Raw genomic sequence first — 18,998 nt, forward strand, 5'->3', positions numbered from 1 at the left:
TTATCCCATTGTCCAGTGCTTCAATCAATCGTATCTTAATTTTCCCGGCAAAAATTTATTCAAAAAATTTATAGTAGCATTTAAGAATCTATGACAAGTTTGTGTCTGATAATTTTTTAAAATTTTAAGATGCGGTGACTAAATCTTTTTTATTTATATGGACCAAAACTGTTTTATCTTGCGATCCTGATGGAAAACGTGAGCTTAACCAAAAAAAGGATGGGACTAAGTTATTTTTATGTAATTTTCTTGGTAATTTATTCGGGGATTGCAAGTATTAATATTATTGATGTAAGAAGAGGGATTACGTACAAGTGAGAATTTAAAATTAAAATTGAATCACACTGAGGATTTGGTTTATTTGATATTAACTATATGGAATTGTTATTATTATGATTAATAGCTTTTTATTCTAAGACTAAGATAGAGATAATAAATAAAAGTGCCCGTGAGTGTGTGACCTCGTGGGATTTCCACGCCGCCGGTGTCAAGTGAGTACTGACCCTCAAGGTCAACTGGGTATAATTGTTCTAATTAAAACTAATTTTTTTTTATTATATTATAGTCGTAAGATTTTATTTTATTTACCTAGGTTGATTTAATTGCAAGAAAAATATCTCAAGATTCAATTTCAATTCAAGTTTTTTAAATAAGTTGAAGGTGAAATTTAGCTATTAATATTTATTAGATCAAATTGATAATATTTTGATTGATTATTTGAGCGAAATTTCAAAAATTTAGAATCAAATTTTAAAAAAAAATTAAAAAAAACAATTTTGTTTGGTCAAAAATAAAAAATTTAATGAGAAAGCGTATTCGAAGTTCCAGATTTAAATAATGCAGTAGTTAAAAAAAAACCAAGCAAGCTAAAAAAAATTTTAATGGATAAAGTCAGTACACTGGATAATCGAATCGCACTCCCTTCCAAATTGATAGAATCGCGATGTTTGGCTAATGGTTACTCTTAAACACAATTAGAAACGCAAGAAACACGGATATAAAATGAAATTCAAATGAAATCTTTTGAAACTCTGAATGAATAATCAGAAACTTAATCAAAAGTAGATAGATAGTTATTGACAAGTTAAAAAACTCACCATTTGGAGATTTAATCAGCGAAGCACTTAAGCGAAAAAATAGTTCAAAGTCTCTCGATTGAACTTTTTTCGGAGTCATCAAAATATCTCATTTCAGTTCCTGTCTTTACTCAGTCTTCACCTGGGGACATTAAAATCATTCGTTAAATCGTCTTTAATTATTCATTTTCAGTCGTCAAGAATGTATAAACTCGCTATTTCAACTCGGAATTAGAGATAAAATTATGAGCGAATAAATGGTTAAAATTGACTTTTAATTTTTATTGAAAAATTTCCTACTTTTTTTTTTGTAGAGAAATGATAATTTAATATTTTTACAATCCGGACAAATAGAATTTACTTATGTTCATTAATTTTTAGTTACACAGTAAAAAATTTTGCGTCATTGCGTCAAAAAAATTTTTTTTTTAAATATTTATTTCTTTTATGTGTAAATTTAACATTTGTTGTGTTAAATTAACACAAAAAAGTGTTAAATATTAAACAAAAAATTTTTTGACGCATTAACGCGAAATTTTTTACTGTGTAGATAAATGATATAGTCATCAAATGATAAATTATGAATAATGGTCGATGATAACATTCAAATATTGTGTCTTAGATCAGTATCATTAATTATCAAATTACATACCTGTTTTTCATTTTGGAAAAGTTTTTATCAATGACAGAGAAATGTTTTATCTTTTAAGCTATATTAACATTTTTTTGTTGAAGTTTTTTAATGAGATTAGTTTATTTTATTTTATATTTTTATTACTGTGTAATAAAAAAAAAAATTTTTATTAAAAAATTGGCATTTTTTTCATTATTTTAATTTTGAAAAATTTTATAAAAAAAACGTGATTGTTTCATAAAATTTTTAATTTGGTTCTTCATATTCAACAATATTCAACAATTGACCAATCGAAGAATTAAGCCAATATAAATATTGATATTGATACTACAATATCATTATTTAATATTACAATTTAATCAAGTGCTTACTATATATATTTTCGTGTTTATTAAGCGTCAGTTTCGAGGTCGAAAGTGTGATAAATAAATAGAATAATTACATTACTAGTAATTGTTTGGTCTAAGGGTAACATTCATGTCGATAATAATCGAATAATTATTTTTTTTCAAAGCGTTAAATAAATAATTAACAGTAAGAAAAAATAAATTTCTATTTCTAGTGAACGAAAAAAAATAAAATTAAGTGCATACTTTAATAATGATTAAATACCTGCTACTAATATACTAATGCTTCTTGCTACACTATAATAATAAACATAAAGAGATACGTGACATTTCAGTCAACACAATAAAAATAATGAAAATACTTGGTGTATATTGAAGTACAAATTATCACTTAAATTCCGCTAAATACATAATAATAAATAGTGGATGCCTACAAATGCGTTAATAAATAGTAACGTGTATTAAACACGCGATAAAAATAGATTTATCAGCAGTTGTAAGCGGGATGTAATATATAATCCAACTCTCTTACTTTTATTTTAAAATTTAACAAACGTGACAGTGAATTGCTGTAAAGAAAATAAATTCAATGTAAAGGTATAATTGTTTCATCAAACAAGATAGAAAAACTATTGAACGGTTTTCACCTCGAGCTTTCAGTCACGCGATTCCTTAAGTTAATATAATGCTGCTCATATCCGCGTGTTTTATTATTTTCTTGTGCATATGTAAATAAAATATATATTTACTTTATTTTATATATATATTATTATATAAATTATTATTATTATAATCGACCTATTATAACCATATAATATTATAATATTCTATGCACGTGTGTTCAATGGAATAAATGTCGTGTTTCTCAGAAATATAATCCTTTTTTTTCTACTCACTTATTACGCAATTATCCACGTTGCTTTTCAAACGAAATGGACACGGGCAATTAACTTATCGTCAGGTTACTATTCAATATGTGATATACAATACATAATGAACTTTATGTTACAATGAAAATTTTATTGTTATGCAGCTATAAAATGATAAAACGTTCATAGTTTTATTCTCTATTTCAATTTAACTTCACTATTATTTAAAAATAAATTAAACAGTGATGTTCTTAAAAAAATTATTAATTTTTAAATCGCTAATTTTTACGACTGAAGTTTTCAAAGTTAAAAAAATTTTTTTCATTATCAAACAAACAAAATCATTTTTTTGCTTCACGACAGTCGGTCCGGTATTTTAGATAAATTAATCTCATAGTTTAAAACTTTTCTAATTTAAAATAACTTTATTTGAAACAAACTCTTAATTAATTATTTTCACAGTAACATATTTGTTACGCTGTAAAAAATTTGAAGTGTATTCATATAGAATATTTTTGAAATATACAAAATATATAAAAAATTCATGTGGGTACTCAATTGAAAGGTCTCGATGAGTGTAATATCGGCATGAGCTGATATCTTGAAAAATATAATGAGTTGATAAGATATAATGCCATTTCTTAATTATTAAAAGTTTTTAAGATATAAGCTCATTTCGATATTACACTCATCGAGACCTTTAATTAAGCACCCACGGGAGTTTTTCATATTTTTTATTTATACAAATATTTGTGAAATATACGAAATAGTAAAGAATGAGAAATGGAAAAAATCAAAGTTTAGAAAAAAAAATTTTAAACAAATTTAATTTCCAGAAATAAAATTTTCAGTCAGTAAACAAAATTATTTTTTTTTAATTCGAATTTTTTCGAAAACTTTATTTTTTTTAATTTTTTCATAAAACCTGCATTGAAAATTACATATGATCTGAGGTTTTTCTTATTTTCCTTCCCTAGGGGTGTAATATACTATTTTTTATTTGCATATGTAAAAAAGTTTTTAAAATTTGAATTTTGACAGAGATTAAAAAATGATTAATTAATTCTAATTTTTGAAATTTTTAAATATAAATTTTATAATTGTTAAATGAGTAAAAACTATTTTTTTATTTTTATTTATAAAAGAAATAAAATATTTACACCGTGAAGTGAAGTTTATTAATAAATTAATTTAAATCCGTTTTGGAGTGAATTTCATTCTCGTTGGGAGTAAATTAATTGAAAATTATCGACTCCACATTCACTACCAAAATTTTCAACAGTGTATGAGTATTAGTATCCTGTATTAATTAACAAGCAAACAAACCATACAACTCATTACTCATTAGAACATGATCAACGTCTTCAACTATGTCACAATTAATTAAGGGTGAAGTTTCAGAATAGAGTTATTTCGGTGAAGTTTTTTAATTAAAGAGAGAGAGAAAGAGAGAGTCCTCAAAGGAGAAGGAATTGTACAAGATAAAAAAGTTAAGTAGGCAGTAGATGTCTTTGTATTTCCCCAGATTACGTAACAAGTAAAATCAAATAGTTTATATAAGAATTCAATGTCGGGAAAATAACGATAGCAATTTAATATTAACCAAATCGTCTTACATTCGATTATTTTTTGTTGTAAACATTCTGCTATAAGTACACGCATACACGACCATGTCGCGGGTATTGCAAGTACGAGTTGAAGCCTTAGAAAGTTTCGAAAACAAGTTGTTTTATTCAAAGTATCCCTTAAGTTCCCAAGACAAGCTGGTTCAACATGATCCCCTTTTTTGTATTATTTACAAGTTTAAACTTTCTGACATACAAAGTACATTCTCGGGAAAAAATTTTTTTAAACAACCAATTTTTATAAATTTAATTGAAAAATATTTTACAACCGTGTCTCAAAAGAAATTGATATTTGTTTTACAGCGCCAGCTATATCAAAATATCATCAGTGAACTACCTCAACACATTAAAACTCTTTTGTAACGAGGCGATTTAGCGATCATGTGCCCTCTGTTGGAGATTTCCAATGCTAACTCTGATCGAAAGATGATATAAAGGGATATCAAGTTATGAATGGGTATATCAGGATATCAAAAATTACATTTAGTCACATTAGACAATTTTTTCACGGATTATTGTATATTAAAAAAGCCTTCAAAGTTTGTCAAAAAGTAAATAAGCAAATGATAATAGACCACTCACACGATAATCATGCAAAGTTAATAATGACTGATTTAAAGGCACATTAAAGTGTGGATTAATGGATTCCCGGGTTACCAGGGATCCGTTGGTAATGTATTATATTGTTTCGTCGCGGAAAGGGAACACGACCCGAGCCGAGACCTGGTGAGCGCACCTTCATTAATTACCCACGTAAATAGACGCTACTGAACGCATGCAACACGTTCGAAGCACTCTATTATACATACACATGCCCTGCGTCTATACTTAGCTTGGATGTATGCAGAGTATTCTCATCTGTATTAGTACTTATGGATGTTTCGTGTCCTATTTCGTGCTAGAAACCACTCAAGTTTCATTACACCATTGCAAGTACCACCCCGACCACTATACTACAACACCAAAGCTTTAGCATGATGATTTTACTAAAGTACATTAAGATCTGGAGTAAAGTCTCTCTTTTTCAGTTTATTGCAAAAATTATTGTATATATTTGAGTCCGTTTATTTTTTTTTCTGAACTCAAGTCTGATAGCGAAGCTTAATGTAACTACTGACTCGCTCTCATTCGCCCTGGAGACATACGTGCTGCTTTTCCGCTTCTGATTTATAACCAACGGTCTACATCCCTCAACCATTTCTTCCCTTCTATAACGAGTACTCACTATACAGAGAGCAAGAGTATAAATTATTTTTGTATATAAATTCACAACTTCATGGCACTTATGTATTAATATATGTCCATATTCAGTACTTCATATCATTCTGTGTGTCCGCCATTTTGGGGTAGTATTTTATAGGATGCATTAGCTATTATTTTGTATGGACTGATATGAAGGGAATTTATGAGATTGAGACGACCCAGTAGCAGTATTGCTAGTTTGTTCAACGATATAATTCAGATTTTTACGGTACAGCGATTTTTTCTTGAACTTTATATTCTTGGTCAATACAGTATAAAATTTCAACCCTCAAAAGAAATCTCGAAAACTTTATCGATGATCCCTAGAAGATTTTTTAATAATCACTGGAATATTATGGAACATAAAATTTGTAAAATATTAACAACTTTTGTAATAAATTTTATTTTAAAAATATTTATATTTTCAATTAAGAAATTACCATAAGTTAATTAGAAACAAATGTAAACTACTTGCAATTAAAATAATAGCAGACATCTGGGGAATTAGAAATTAATCCTAGAGAAGACAAGCGTGTGAATATTAAGCATATACTAATATACAATTGTACAGTGTTATATTTCATCACATTTGCATTTATTCATGTACGAACAGAAGTTGTCTGGCAAAAATTCCGACAGATCTTCAATTAATTTTAATTAATAACAACATCACAAATTAATTATAAATCAAAAACATCCCAATTTATTAAGACGATAGTTGCCTTATTTATTTTTATTTTACTTTGCATCAACCTCGAAAAAGAATTAACTTAATACATCAGAAAATTCTTTAACATAATGTAAAAACTTCAACATAATTATTATCCATCTTATAACCTTAAACTTTTCTGAAATATTTCATTTACATTTAAAAAACCAAAAAAGTTTACTAAAAAATAGCAAAAGTTGAGATATTTGTTGACCATGACTATAATGAATAAAATCTAAGCTGAACGATAATAAAAGTACTTTTTCTTCAGCTGATTTCATTTATGAGAGCACTCTACATCTACACTTTCATCCCTTTTATTTCGAAAGAGGTCGCTGGTATCCGTGGTGATTTTCTCCATTTCCACAGTAATGCTGACGAGGTACGTTGGAGGGAAGCCAATTTAAACTAGACATTTCCAGATTAGTGGATAAACCTTAAAATCAAAATAACTTTTTGTTTCTTCCTTGCTTTTTCCTCATTATCCTTATCCTTATATTTTAACTTATCTTTTGAAACTATTTGTATATAAAGAAATCTTTCTTCTATATTTTCGATAGTCAACTAACGAGACAATTGGTCGTTTCACGAAAGCTTTAAGCTAAGAAGGTCCTAATTGTCGAAGTAAGGACGAAATGTTTTAAATTTTTGAATAAAATTTAATTAAAGCTCAGAAGCTCAGTAATGCTTATTTATGCTCGAAAAAGGTGGATTTATTTGAGTACCCTTAGAGTATTGTCTTGTTTTTTATTTCTCTGAATCGGCATTAAATTTACGGTGCGATGGATTTATCAAAAAAAGTCATTGTTGTGGTTGCGAATAGAGGAGAGAAAGAAAACAGAGTAATTAAGTATACTCATGACGATTAACTCACTTTAATTTGTGACCACACGATTATCGACCGTGGACAATTGGCTGATGCAAGTTCTCTGAGGGGGAGTTGTTTATTGTTTCCGGTCAATGAATCGGATATCGTTATCATTAAATATTGTTATATTACGTAACTACTTGCCTACCGGTCTTTTGTACACGCTGCATCATGTTTTGCTCCATTAATAGCAAAAAATGAGCATGTAAAAAATTAATTACAAGCGAAGTTAAGTTTAATTACTAAGGTTATGAGTTTTTTACGTTAATTTGGAATTATGTAAATAATTTCCGGGAGGAAAATTTATTTTTTACGGTGTAATCTTACGGAAAAATGATAGAGGAAATATTAATAAGATTTGAACTCTTACTGATGTTAATTTCAGTTGAGTAGATGGAAAACTTTTCTTTCTATTTCTTCAGTTAGAAATGCAAATTTTAGTTAAAATATAAGAAATATGAAAAAGTTGGTATGATTCTTTTTTGTAGACAATTTTTTTACAAAAAATATCTTTGATAATATTTTCGTAACTTTGATATTTGATGTACGATTTATTAATATAAATTATTAGTTATTATAACTTCATTTGATTACATATAAAACTTTTTTCTTTTCACTTTGAAAAAATTGACAAAAGGACCTTTTTTTTGTGGAGAATTGAATTTTCTTAAAAAAAAAATTTTTTTTTGTATTTTCAGTATTTTGGCTACAATTCAAATTTCAAATAAAAAATATCTTCTATTGAACAAATAGAGTTAGTTTTTAAAAAATTAGTTAAAAAAAAATTATTACACGTCAATAAACCACAAATAAAAAAAAAATTTTTTTTTATTAAAATCTTTACCAATATTCAAAATCTTGATTAAATTTAAATATCGATAAAGAATTCATAGTATGGCTGGTATTTTCATAATGCTTATCAAACTATAAAGATCGCTATATCGTCTTAAGGAATCTGGGGAAATTTATTTCAATCATTAGATTACTTCGAAGGAATTTAAACCTTTAAATCTATGGACTATTATTTAAAAGAAAAAAAAACACCTCAACAATATAATTCATATTTAAATGAGAATTTCAAATTGTGCGCGACTAAAAATTCATTAATCGATTTAAATTAACGAGAACTACCAGTTTAATTTATTGAACCAATAAACGGTTCGAGAAGTAGCCCAAATAAACAAATAAATAACTAGAGAAGCCATTAAATGTATAGGAAAAAGTTTATAGACTATTAAATTGTTATTTTTTCTCACGTATTTTCGACAACTTACGCCGTAACCACCTTTGATAAATACGGTATTTCACAGGCCAGGCACGATCCTCAACTTCCGAATAGAATGACACGCTTGCCCGCAAGAAGAAAAGTAAAAAGAACTGCAAGTTGAGGCAGAACTTAACTTTCGATCGCGTATTTTTAGTGGTAAAAATATAGGGATACTTTTTAAAGAAAGGCTAATATGTGTAAGTAGTAAAATGAGCAAAAAGTACCTCCAGAATGTCGCACATTACTACATACGTCATATTTGAAGTGAATGAAAAAAAGGAACGAATTGTGTGAGTTTGCCAAGAAAATATTAAAGCCAAACTTTTAAAAAATTTAATATCACCTTTAATTTAACCCTTTATGTTTGAGTTATTCCGTCTGTTTATTTAAATTCCACTTATCAAATATTACTGCACGTTTCATGAAAAAATTTACTGATACGTCCATATACGTACCATTTTTATATAAGACCGTAAATGGCCTTATGTAGTTACAAATGGCTTTATCAGTCTGTGTATGAGAATTAAAAAAAATTTGTTACGTCCCGCTAAGAAAATTGAAAATTTTCGAGAAAAGGGAAGTTATTGATTTCGGTCCGATTTTCGAAAGTCGAGATTTCATTAGATCTCTACGTTTTGAGGTCCCAGGAAGCCATTCTGACTATTCTCGCCGAGATGTCCGGTCGTGTGTATCTGTGAGTGGGTGTAAGTGTGTAAATAAACTTTTGTCGTATGGTTTCTCAAAAATGAATTAACCAATTGAATTCTATGACACGTCATTCGAAAAGTTTTATCAAAACTTAGATCTGATTAAATTTGAAAGTTAATCCATGGAGCCATTCCGAAGAAATTTAAAAAAAAAACCAAAAAGAAATTTGAATTTTTATATTTTAAGAAAGAATCATAGTAAAATCATGCATACATTTTTTATCCTTAAAAAACTGAGTCGAATACTTTTTTAAAAAAGAAAACCGAACGGTGCATTCAAAAGTTATAGTTGTATAATAAATAAATTTTAAGCTCAAAGAGCTCAAAATGTGAAAAACTGTGCTTTGAGCTTGAAAAGCTCAAATATTAACTAAAAACACATTTTAAGTTGCTTCAAATTTGAACTTAGCGGGAAGTTCTAGAGTTGACCTGCAGGGTGAAACCATTTCAAGATTTTTTTTTTTAATTTTTACGTTAAATAATAAATTGCCAAAAACAAAAATTAATTCCAAAAAAGCTTCTTAAAATAGTCAAAAAATTAATTTTATGTTACAACTTAAAACTTGAAACTTAACTCTCTTGAAGGGAGACAATGTAGCGATCATGCGTTCTCTGTTAGATATTTTCAACATTACTTATGGTAAAGAAATTAGACATAGGTATATCAAGTCATATCAAGCCAAATATGTCCTCAAATGGTCTGATGTGGCCAATTTCCATATAAGACGACAGATAGCCGTATCAAAAAATTTTTTCATGGACTTAATTCAATTTACAAATTTTGTTAATTACATTGAAGAGTTTCGCAAAAGATAATAATGAAAAAAGTTGAATCAAAACGTAATTGATCAAGCTACACTAATGACAGTTATTTCGAGTACTCTTACAAGTGTCTAAACGATAATAATAATAATAACAATAAATATTCGTGACATAAATGAACAAAAGATTGCATGTTACTGTAACCGAGAATCTCAAGATCACGATCTTCATATTCGAACTTTGCCTCTACTCGTATCAACTTGTGGTCTCACGAGACCCCGTACAAAGACATCTACAATAACTGAACCACTACAACTACAACCTCAACTGCAGCTTGTACAGTTTAATAATATTATACTCCGCAATATGTATAATAGTAAGCAATACAAATAAAACTAAACACGGAGTTTATCCCGTCAAACCAGTAGCTTTTTTCCTCAATAAATAAAATACATTTTTATTCATTTAATTTCAATACTTTTGCTTTTATTTCTTATTAATCTCCTCCTCGTTCTTTTTACCCTATTTCTTCTTCCTTATCCTCACCCCTTCATCTCTTCTTCTCTTTCTTCTTTTCTGTCTCTCTCTCTATCGTTGCATCGCACACACGCTTGCGCATTGCCAGAAAGAGGACGGAGATAAAAGTACGCAAGCAGCAAAGTGGGGAGTCAGCGAAATGCGCGGTCACCGAATCCGTCTGTCAAACACATAACTAGTCGACTCCGGGACTTTGAATGTGTCGCTATGTATCACGGATGTTTGCTAATTTAATCTCATATGATCTCATGTGATTTGCGATTCGATTCGCCGTACGGTTTGTTTACCACCAAATATTATTCTTCATTTTCAAACCATTGAAAAGTGACACTTTCAAAACTTTTCCGAAAGGTGTTTTTTATATTTCTTTATCTTTTGAGTTTCTTCACCTTCAATATCATTCCCATCAAGAAGAAATCATTGACATCAATCATCGAAAGGTCAGTTCAAAATTTAAATGATATTTTATCATGTATGTTTGTCAAAATTCTGAACCGATTAAATTTTAAACAGAACGGAAGAAGTCAATTTCAAAATTAAAATGTTCAATTTTGTTGAATTGTTTCTTTTGATAAAACCTTGAAATTTTTATTAAATGAAGACCTTGGTGAGATCTTTTCATGTCTGTTGTCGATGTAGTAAGTGTTGATTCTCTCATTTCTTGCCTAGGTAGTTTGTAGTTTGCAGCACGTGGTATGCGGATCTGGCATGTCTCAAAGACAAGTCATGAATAAATTCTTTTCGATTTATACTTACAACTGTATAACGGGATGAGATAGTATAAAGATGTTGTATTATACACTAAAATGGTCTTCTAAATATATAAATATATATTGAGAGTTTAATAGCTTGATTTTGATTAGTAAGGCATCGAATCATCTATCGGAGTAAAAGAGTAAACAAATCGAAAGTTACTAGAGAAAGTCGGTGTTGATGTTACATGTATGTTACGTAATCTAGTGGTATTTTGAATAATATTTGACGGTTGTTTACACAGTTGAAAATCTTTGTAATAAAAAGTATTTACTTTACTAAAATCTTTGGTAAAATATTTACTTGGTTGATTTCCAAAATTTGTTTTAGCTAATTTATTTTGAAATAATTGATATTTTGGTAATTGTTTAGTTTCACAGTTTGAATACAAAAAAACGATATTAAAATTTTTTTTTAATTACGTGTTAATCAAAAGTACAGAATATTTTGGAATAAAGTTTCAAAAATGTAAATTTGAAAAAAAAAAAATTATTTTTCGAAAAAATAAAAGAAATTTTGACAAGAAAAATTCTTCTGAGAAAAGTATTTTCCTAATGTAATATACTTTTTGTATACCAAACGCAAAGGAATTAAAAGTTTCAGGTATTTATAGAATTTTCGAAACTTTAAGAACATTCGAAAATCTTTTACTTTAAAGAATAAAAATTTTATTAGTTCTACTTGAAAGTAAAAATTCAAAATGAAACGGATTTTTATTCAGCCTGAATTGTTTAAACTTTAAATAACCATTGAAATAGTTCACTAAAATTACCCGTAATTTGGTAAATTAATAATAAACGATATCTATGGATGTTAATATTTGCATAATAGTGCTATTGCATCGTTACTTTTACTATTACGAGCAAACTTAAACTTAATTCTGCCATAAATGTCTAATAAAAATTATTTTTAGAGAGCCTGTAATTGAATATTAAGATGCGTCGTATATTTTCAAGTACCTTTTGGAAAATAGGCTGATATTAAATTTGACGATAAATTTTTTATTAGTTTTAAAATGTTCAAAAATAAAAAAAAAAGGCATATTTTGTTATGTGCTTGATTTCAAATTTGTCAAAAATTTTAAGATGGTCAAAATTGTATTCATGTCCATAAAAACCGCAAAAAGAATTTGAAATTTGTAATATTTTTGTTCACGTCGTTACTCATAGTTATCATTATATTTTTTTTTTATTTATTTATCAAATTTTGATCCTCAAGAAAGTGCTCCTTAAGGACAATCATAATTAAATACATTTCATAATGAGTACAATGAACTTAGTATATTATTATTATTATTATTAATATTTTATAAAATAATTTTTATGAGGAAAACAGTAAAGAAAAAAATTCGGTGACTATGAAATTAAAATAGCAAAAAAAAATTTAATTAGTCAGAAGTTTAAATGCTTGTACCACGCTTTTCCTGTCAAAGAAACCGCGTCAAAGCCGTGAAAAAGTGAAGCAAACTAAACAAAATAACAGAGCATCAAAATAATTACAATGAGCAATGAGATAACATAATTATCAACCAATTACATCAGTACTAATACGAAATATATTACAACGAACTAGTTCTTGCATGTAATTGCTGGCGTATCAGTATCAACTGTAAATTATCGTAATTACTCTGTATTTTATTTATTGTAACATGTAATCCTATTCTTTGTCATTGCATTTAAATTAATTAAGCTTCAATACAATGTTGTATTATGAATTTTTGCCCGATTTACAATGTAATATTAGCTGGTTAGCTCGAGGGTATTTGTAATAGAATGTAAAAACAATAAATCAAATATTTTAATTTAACTTTGACGATCAATAAAACCGGACACACCTCACTTGTGAAAACTGACAGATATTTTAAGACTATTATTATCGAAACGTGACATCTTTAAAAGACCTTGGCGCTAATTATATAATAACAAAAAAAAACTATGTGAGAATCTTTCTTTACAAACAAAAAAATGATCGCACATTATTTTAGATGATGAATGGGCCGATAATTGGAGTGCAACGTGACAAAAAAGTTATATAAAGATAAATTGATGGTAAGAGAGGTAAATTTCTGTCATAATATCGATGTATTGAGATAAATTCAGCACATATAATACAATGTTCAATGTAAAGTATTGATATCTAATAAACGTTAACGGAGCAATACTGAACACATCGACGAGAATGATAATAAAATTAAATATTTTATTATATATTTATGCATCGCATGATAATTGTTATTGATGCCCCTTTTAGCTTTATGGTTTATGGTTATTAATATGCTCGTGTTAAAAATGAATATTTTATTATTGATAGTTGATAACATTAACGTTACCTGTTTACACTTTCGTCTGTATATGACATATTACTTCCTCCATTGTTTCGATCACACGACACAATCGTAATTCAATTTTGTGAGGCGTACTGTTGCTTGTTTCATGAAAATAATGAATTGATGTATAAAACAAAAAATTTTAAAAATATCAATTTTTGTTGAAAAAAAAAAAAAAAAAATTGGAAATTTAGTTCTTCAAATTTAATTTTTGGGAAAGTTAAAAAAAAATGTAAATGTTCAAAAAAGAAATAAATCAAATTAATTTTTTTTTTAATTTGAAAAAAAAATTCATTCGATTTTTTGTGATAAAAATTTTTCTCATCAATTGTGTGATTAACAAATCAGTAAACATGAAAAAAAGTTATTCTAAAGAAAGTAAAAGTCAAATACGACTCCCCTCTGTATAATTCATAGAATACCTACTCGACAAGAAAAATTCCATAGAAAATGAATTTTCATTTCCACACAATGACGAAAATGATTGATAATTGACTGATAATTGTGAAGCATCACCATCACCATAGTTACTATACAAATGTAAATATAAACAAACCATATTTTATATTTGAAGCCAAGATTAGATTTTACTCTATTACTCTATTCATTAAGCCATGAATACAAACCTAATAATTTATCCAAAGCCATATATATATATATATATAAAGTTCTCATAATGCTTGCACACGTATATTAAATAGCTTAAGAAAATATTCATGACACTGAATTATAGAGTATGTCGAGCCCCTCGGTCTTTTATTGTCCGACTCGGTGTAGTAATGTAGTAATATAAGGGTCATAGTGCCATTCAGTATCAAGATTTTCTCACTGCATACATCTATATTTATTCATATTATACGATGCATACTGCATATTGCATACTACGAACATATACATTTACGTAGTTTTTAGCTACTCTCGAATGAATACAACACAATACAATAGAATTCATAACAAAAAACAAAGACAATTATCTGGTGAATATATTATTAAATAAAAACCAAGGCCGGGTTCAGTTAAGTGTACAGGTGTTAAATATCCTTCAACATTAATGAGTTATCCATCACTAATAATTGATGTATTGATATGTGATTCATAAATCTGATAGTTGATAATTGAATTTTATATTTATTGCTTTTTTTTTATTTTTCTTTTATCAATCAAAATATTTCTTCAATTCAATAATTTTAAAAGAAGATAAATTTCAAAAATTTAATTTTCTTGGCTGTTAAATAATTTTAAAATAATAAAAAGAAAACGATTGTCAGGATTTGAATTTGGATCCTCGTTTTATTAATAGAGATATAGAGTTGAAAGTAGTTCCGTTCCTATTCGAAAAAAAGGTGCTGCTGTTATTTTATTTTATTTTTTTTATTATTTTAAAATTATTTAATAAATCAAAAGAATTTATTGAATTAAAATAAGTGGAGAAAAATTATTTAAAATACAATTTTTGTTGTTAATTATTTGATAAATTCGTTGTGCGAAAAAAGTTATAACAAAATACGCGTAACTGACCTTTTAGAACAATAATAATAATAATAATAGCAATAATGATAATGATAGTAATTTTAGCATACTTCAAGTTCAAGTCATAAAGTCTTTTAAATTGTGGGAAACTTTTTAACGCGGATGTTTTAAAAATAATTAAATTCACCCTAAGATGCATGTCGTTATCCGGTAAAATAATCCACTTTGTGGCACCTGTGTATTTCGTGATTACAGTACTTTTTATTTATTTTTAAAAAAATAGAAGGTAACGAGTCTGTTGGTAGTAAACAAGTATGTGTGTAAATATGTAGGATAGATGTATGAATATAAAAGGATAAGGAAAGTAGAAAAGCTTCTTGGATGCAAAACCGGTAATTTTGCGCTATACATCGACGGAAGTCGACTCTTGAATTACTTTTTTCATTTTTGCTGGGGCTTTTTTGCGGGAAGATAAAATAGATATAAAAAATATCTATATAGAGAAGAAATAATATTAGATACAGAGGATGGAGAGGAATTCTCGGAAATGTTTTCTATAGATGTAGATGTAGTTGTAGATGCAAATGTATATATTTATATCCGTTGGCTTTTACACTTTTACGGAGAATTAAAGTGCGGAGACGTAGAATAAATTCGAGAAACTGAAACGCGACCAATGTAGTTCACTGGATAAGAAAAAATGCGCTGAGATTAAAAGAGATAAAATTGTCAAGGTGAACTAATGCGATTTATTTCCAGATGCCGATTTTATTAACTTTCGTTGTTTCATTTTAAGACACGGATTGTTGCAATTTCGCTAACAGAGAGGTTACATTTCTAACACTAACATTTAGACTTTTTATAATTTATTGGCGATAGAAAAATGGATTTATTTATATAAATACGAAGTATGATAAAGATGATAATTTTATAGTATTTGATAAGTATAAAGATTACTTCATTTGATGTACTCGTCAAACAAGATAACAAGTTAAAGACTTTTATTCCTTAATCAATTATTATTGTTCTATTTCGCTTGAGATTTAATATTATTGCAAGGTTTTTACGAAACGACGACTCAACGTTACTGTGAGCGATTATTAACTTTTCGCTTATCTTCTGAATTATACTTCAATGATATCTAGGGCATGGTGAGTAATCACGAAAGAGCTGCTATGTCAATTTCACTGAAATGTTTATTCCCTGCATTCTTGGGATGCTTTTGAAATATCATAACTAAAAATACTTGACATTCATCTTATAAAGTCTATATTTTTATTCTATGATATCGCTAGTTCCACAGTTAGCAAAAATACGCTAACCTTTGAAAATTAATTAGAGAGAAAATTGATTGAGCTGGGTTGTATACCGAAAAAAAAAAAAAAAATGTTTTATTCAAGAAAAATTTCTTCTCTTGTTTTGAGATATTTAATTCAAATTCTTTCAAAAAATTCGCGCGCTAATTAAGAAAATGAAAATAAAGAATTTGTCTTCTTTTTTATAGAATTAAAAATAAATAAAAATTAGATACGTTTCAGTATGAGTTTGAGTGATTTTTTTTGTTCAAAATTTTTTAAATAATTTCTTTGAATCAAGTTTTTTTTTCAGTATGCATTTAAACGTAAAAATTAAAAAAAAAAAATTATTTTTTTTTTAGTGAAAACATGATTTGAAATGATTTGTAAATATATAATTAAGCCATTTTGAGGCGTGCAATTTCTTAAATCTCACAAACAGTATGCCAAAAATAAAAAAACCTGAAACAAAGGACATCATGATTTTTCCAATAAAAAAAACCTGAAATTTAATTATTTATAATAACAAAAGGTTAAAAATATCAAGAATAAAATTTTCTAGAAAAATTAAAATTGTTCCTGGCGAGGTTAAAGTAATTGTAAAAAGTAATAAAATTCACGAGGATATAAATATCCGTACAAGACATTAAGGACACTCGGGATTAAATATTAAATGAGACATTGATAAACGAGCCTAGTCTACTTTTCGCGTAAAGTAGAACAGACATGGTTGATTTTTTTCGACCTCCACTCGACTCCGCTCATCAACTAAAAATTCACTCGAGATAATTACCAATCGATTATATGGGAAGCGATAAAACAAAGTGAGTCAAAAAATAAAAGTTTGGAGTACTTCCAGATATTCTGTCTCTTACAACTTCTACCGGAAGTGCCGTAGCTTGCAAATGGGCTTTCGTGACGGTCATAAATCACAATGATACGTATAGAACAGCATTAGTATTTACTAGAGTAGAGAACGTGCAGTACCACTGCCGATTTGCTTTCGACTAACCAGTAAATTTATAACAAAATTTCTTTTCAGCAAAGCGAATTGTTAGAAAAATAATGTATATTTGTTCGATTCAAATAATCCTACTGAATTTAAAATGTTAGTTCAATGTCTGATGGTATGATGGTTTAAATTTAGACTGAACGAAAAAAGTCATATATAAAAAGCACGTAAATTTTTTATGTTTCGTTGTTGTACTTTCGCGAAAAGCGAGCTCAAGTAAAGCTGTCAGAGGTACTTAACTACTTTCCGAATACTTTTAGTCGTAACGTAAACTTTTGTTGCTCTAATATACTTTGCGCGAAAAATAACTTTTAACCAAGATTTTACAAAATAGATTGCGAAACAAAAGAAATTAAATATCTCAGTACTATCCCGGAGTAACAATGAGAAAATTTGATTTTCTTATTTTTTTTTCATATTTTATACAACTTTTAGTACAAAGAACGCCGAAATTAGGTAAAAGCACTAGCGTTCGAGATGTGCAGTTTTTAATTCATTCATTTCAAGACTAGCATTTTCTTTAAGCACCATATCTCAAATGGTTGAGAATCAAGGATGAAAGAATTCAAAAGAAATCTCTGATCATTTATATTTTTAAAAGAATATTAATACGTAATGTAAATTATTTAATTTTTTTTCTATACTCTACATTAAAAATAAAATTAATTAAATTTCAGTACCTCAATTTTTTTAATTTTCACAATTTTGTAGAATTGATCAAATCGATCCAAGTTGTCAAAATTCTAAAAAGCTACATATCTTCACAATTATCTAAATAATAAAGACAGGCATCGTTATCATTTTATTTTCATTGGGTATGAAAAGAACAATTCTATTTCGAGAACAGCTTTTACGAGGTACATTGATTCAGTTCGTCCAGTACATAGCAATAGACAATACTAGCCGTGACTGGTGATGTTTGTATCGCTGCTTCAACACAAAATCCGTACAAATAAAAATAAAAAGTAAAATTTATTTTTAATAAGTATAAACCTTTGACTTTTATTCTTCAGCAAAGATAAATTCTAAAAATACTATGGTCAGCACATTGTCGATAATTGAATTTGGGCAAAATCGACAAAAATAAAAACTTTTGTTTATTTAATAGAGGTTAAAAAATTCTGAAAAAACATTTCGTTAAATAGAATAATTTATTGCTATTGGAAAACAATGAATTTAATTGAACAAAATTGAGGTAAATTAAATTGTCGAGAGGCGCATTACAATAACAGATAAAACCGCACGTCACGTTGCGATTTTAGTGAAACAATTGAAGACGATATTTAATTTATTTATCAATTTTATTTTATTTTTCTTTCATCACATACCCTATATATTTATTGCACTATTATTACTTTTCATTAGTTACATTAATAATTATTATTAGTGATTAGTGATTGCTCTTATTTTCAGATACGAGCAATGAATTAATTACTTTATTTTTTTACTCCACGGAGGAAAGTTTCTCGGGGAGTTGGTACGTTTAGTCTGAAAGCCGA

General features: G+C 27.7%; 2 protein-coding genes across 3 annotated transcripts in view; one reads left to right on the forward strand and one right to left on the reverse strand.

The window, feature by feature from the left end:
- Window positions 1-18,998, reverse strand: part of LOC141536358 (sperm flagellar protein 2) — a 179,964-nt gene that overhangs the window by 103,192 nt on the left and 57,774 nt on the right. Inside the window, exon 6 of the mRNA XM_074256836.1 lies at window positions 1,098-1,218. The gene's annotated coding sequence lies outside the window, so the exon portion shown is untranslated. The remainder of the gene's footprint in view (window positions 1-1,097; window positions 1,219-18,998) is intronic.
- Window positions 10,814-18,998, forward strand: part of LOC141536241 (beta-1,4-N-acetylgalactosaminyltransferase bre-4) — a 59,572-nt gene continuing 51,387 nt past the window's right edge. For both annotated transcript variants that reach the window (XM_074256621.1, XM_074256622.1), the window contains exon 1: window positions 10,814-11,083. The gene's annotated coding sequence lies outside the window, so the exon portion shown is untranslated. The remainder of the gene's footprint in view (window positions 11,084-18,998) is intronic.

This window comes from Cotesia typhae, unplaced genomic scaffold, assembly GCF_013202065.1.
Source record: "Cotesia typhae breed Kobodo isofemale line unplaced genomic scaffold, CoteBio_Ctyphae scaffold_152, whole genome shotgun sequence".
Taxonomy (NCBI): Eukaryota; Metazoa; Arthropoda; class Insecta; order Hymenoptera; family Braconidae; genus Cotesia; species Cotesia typhae.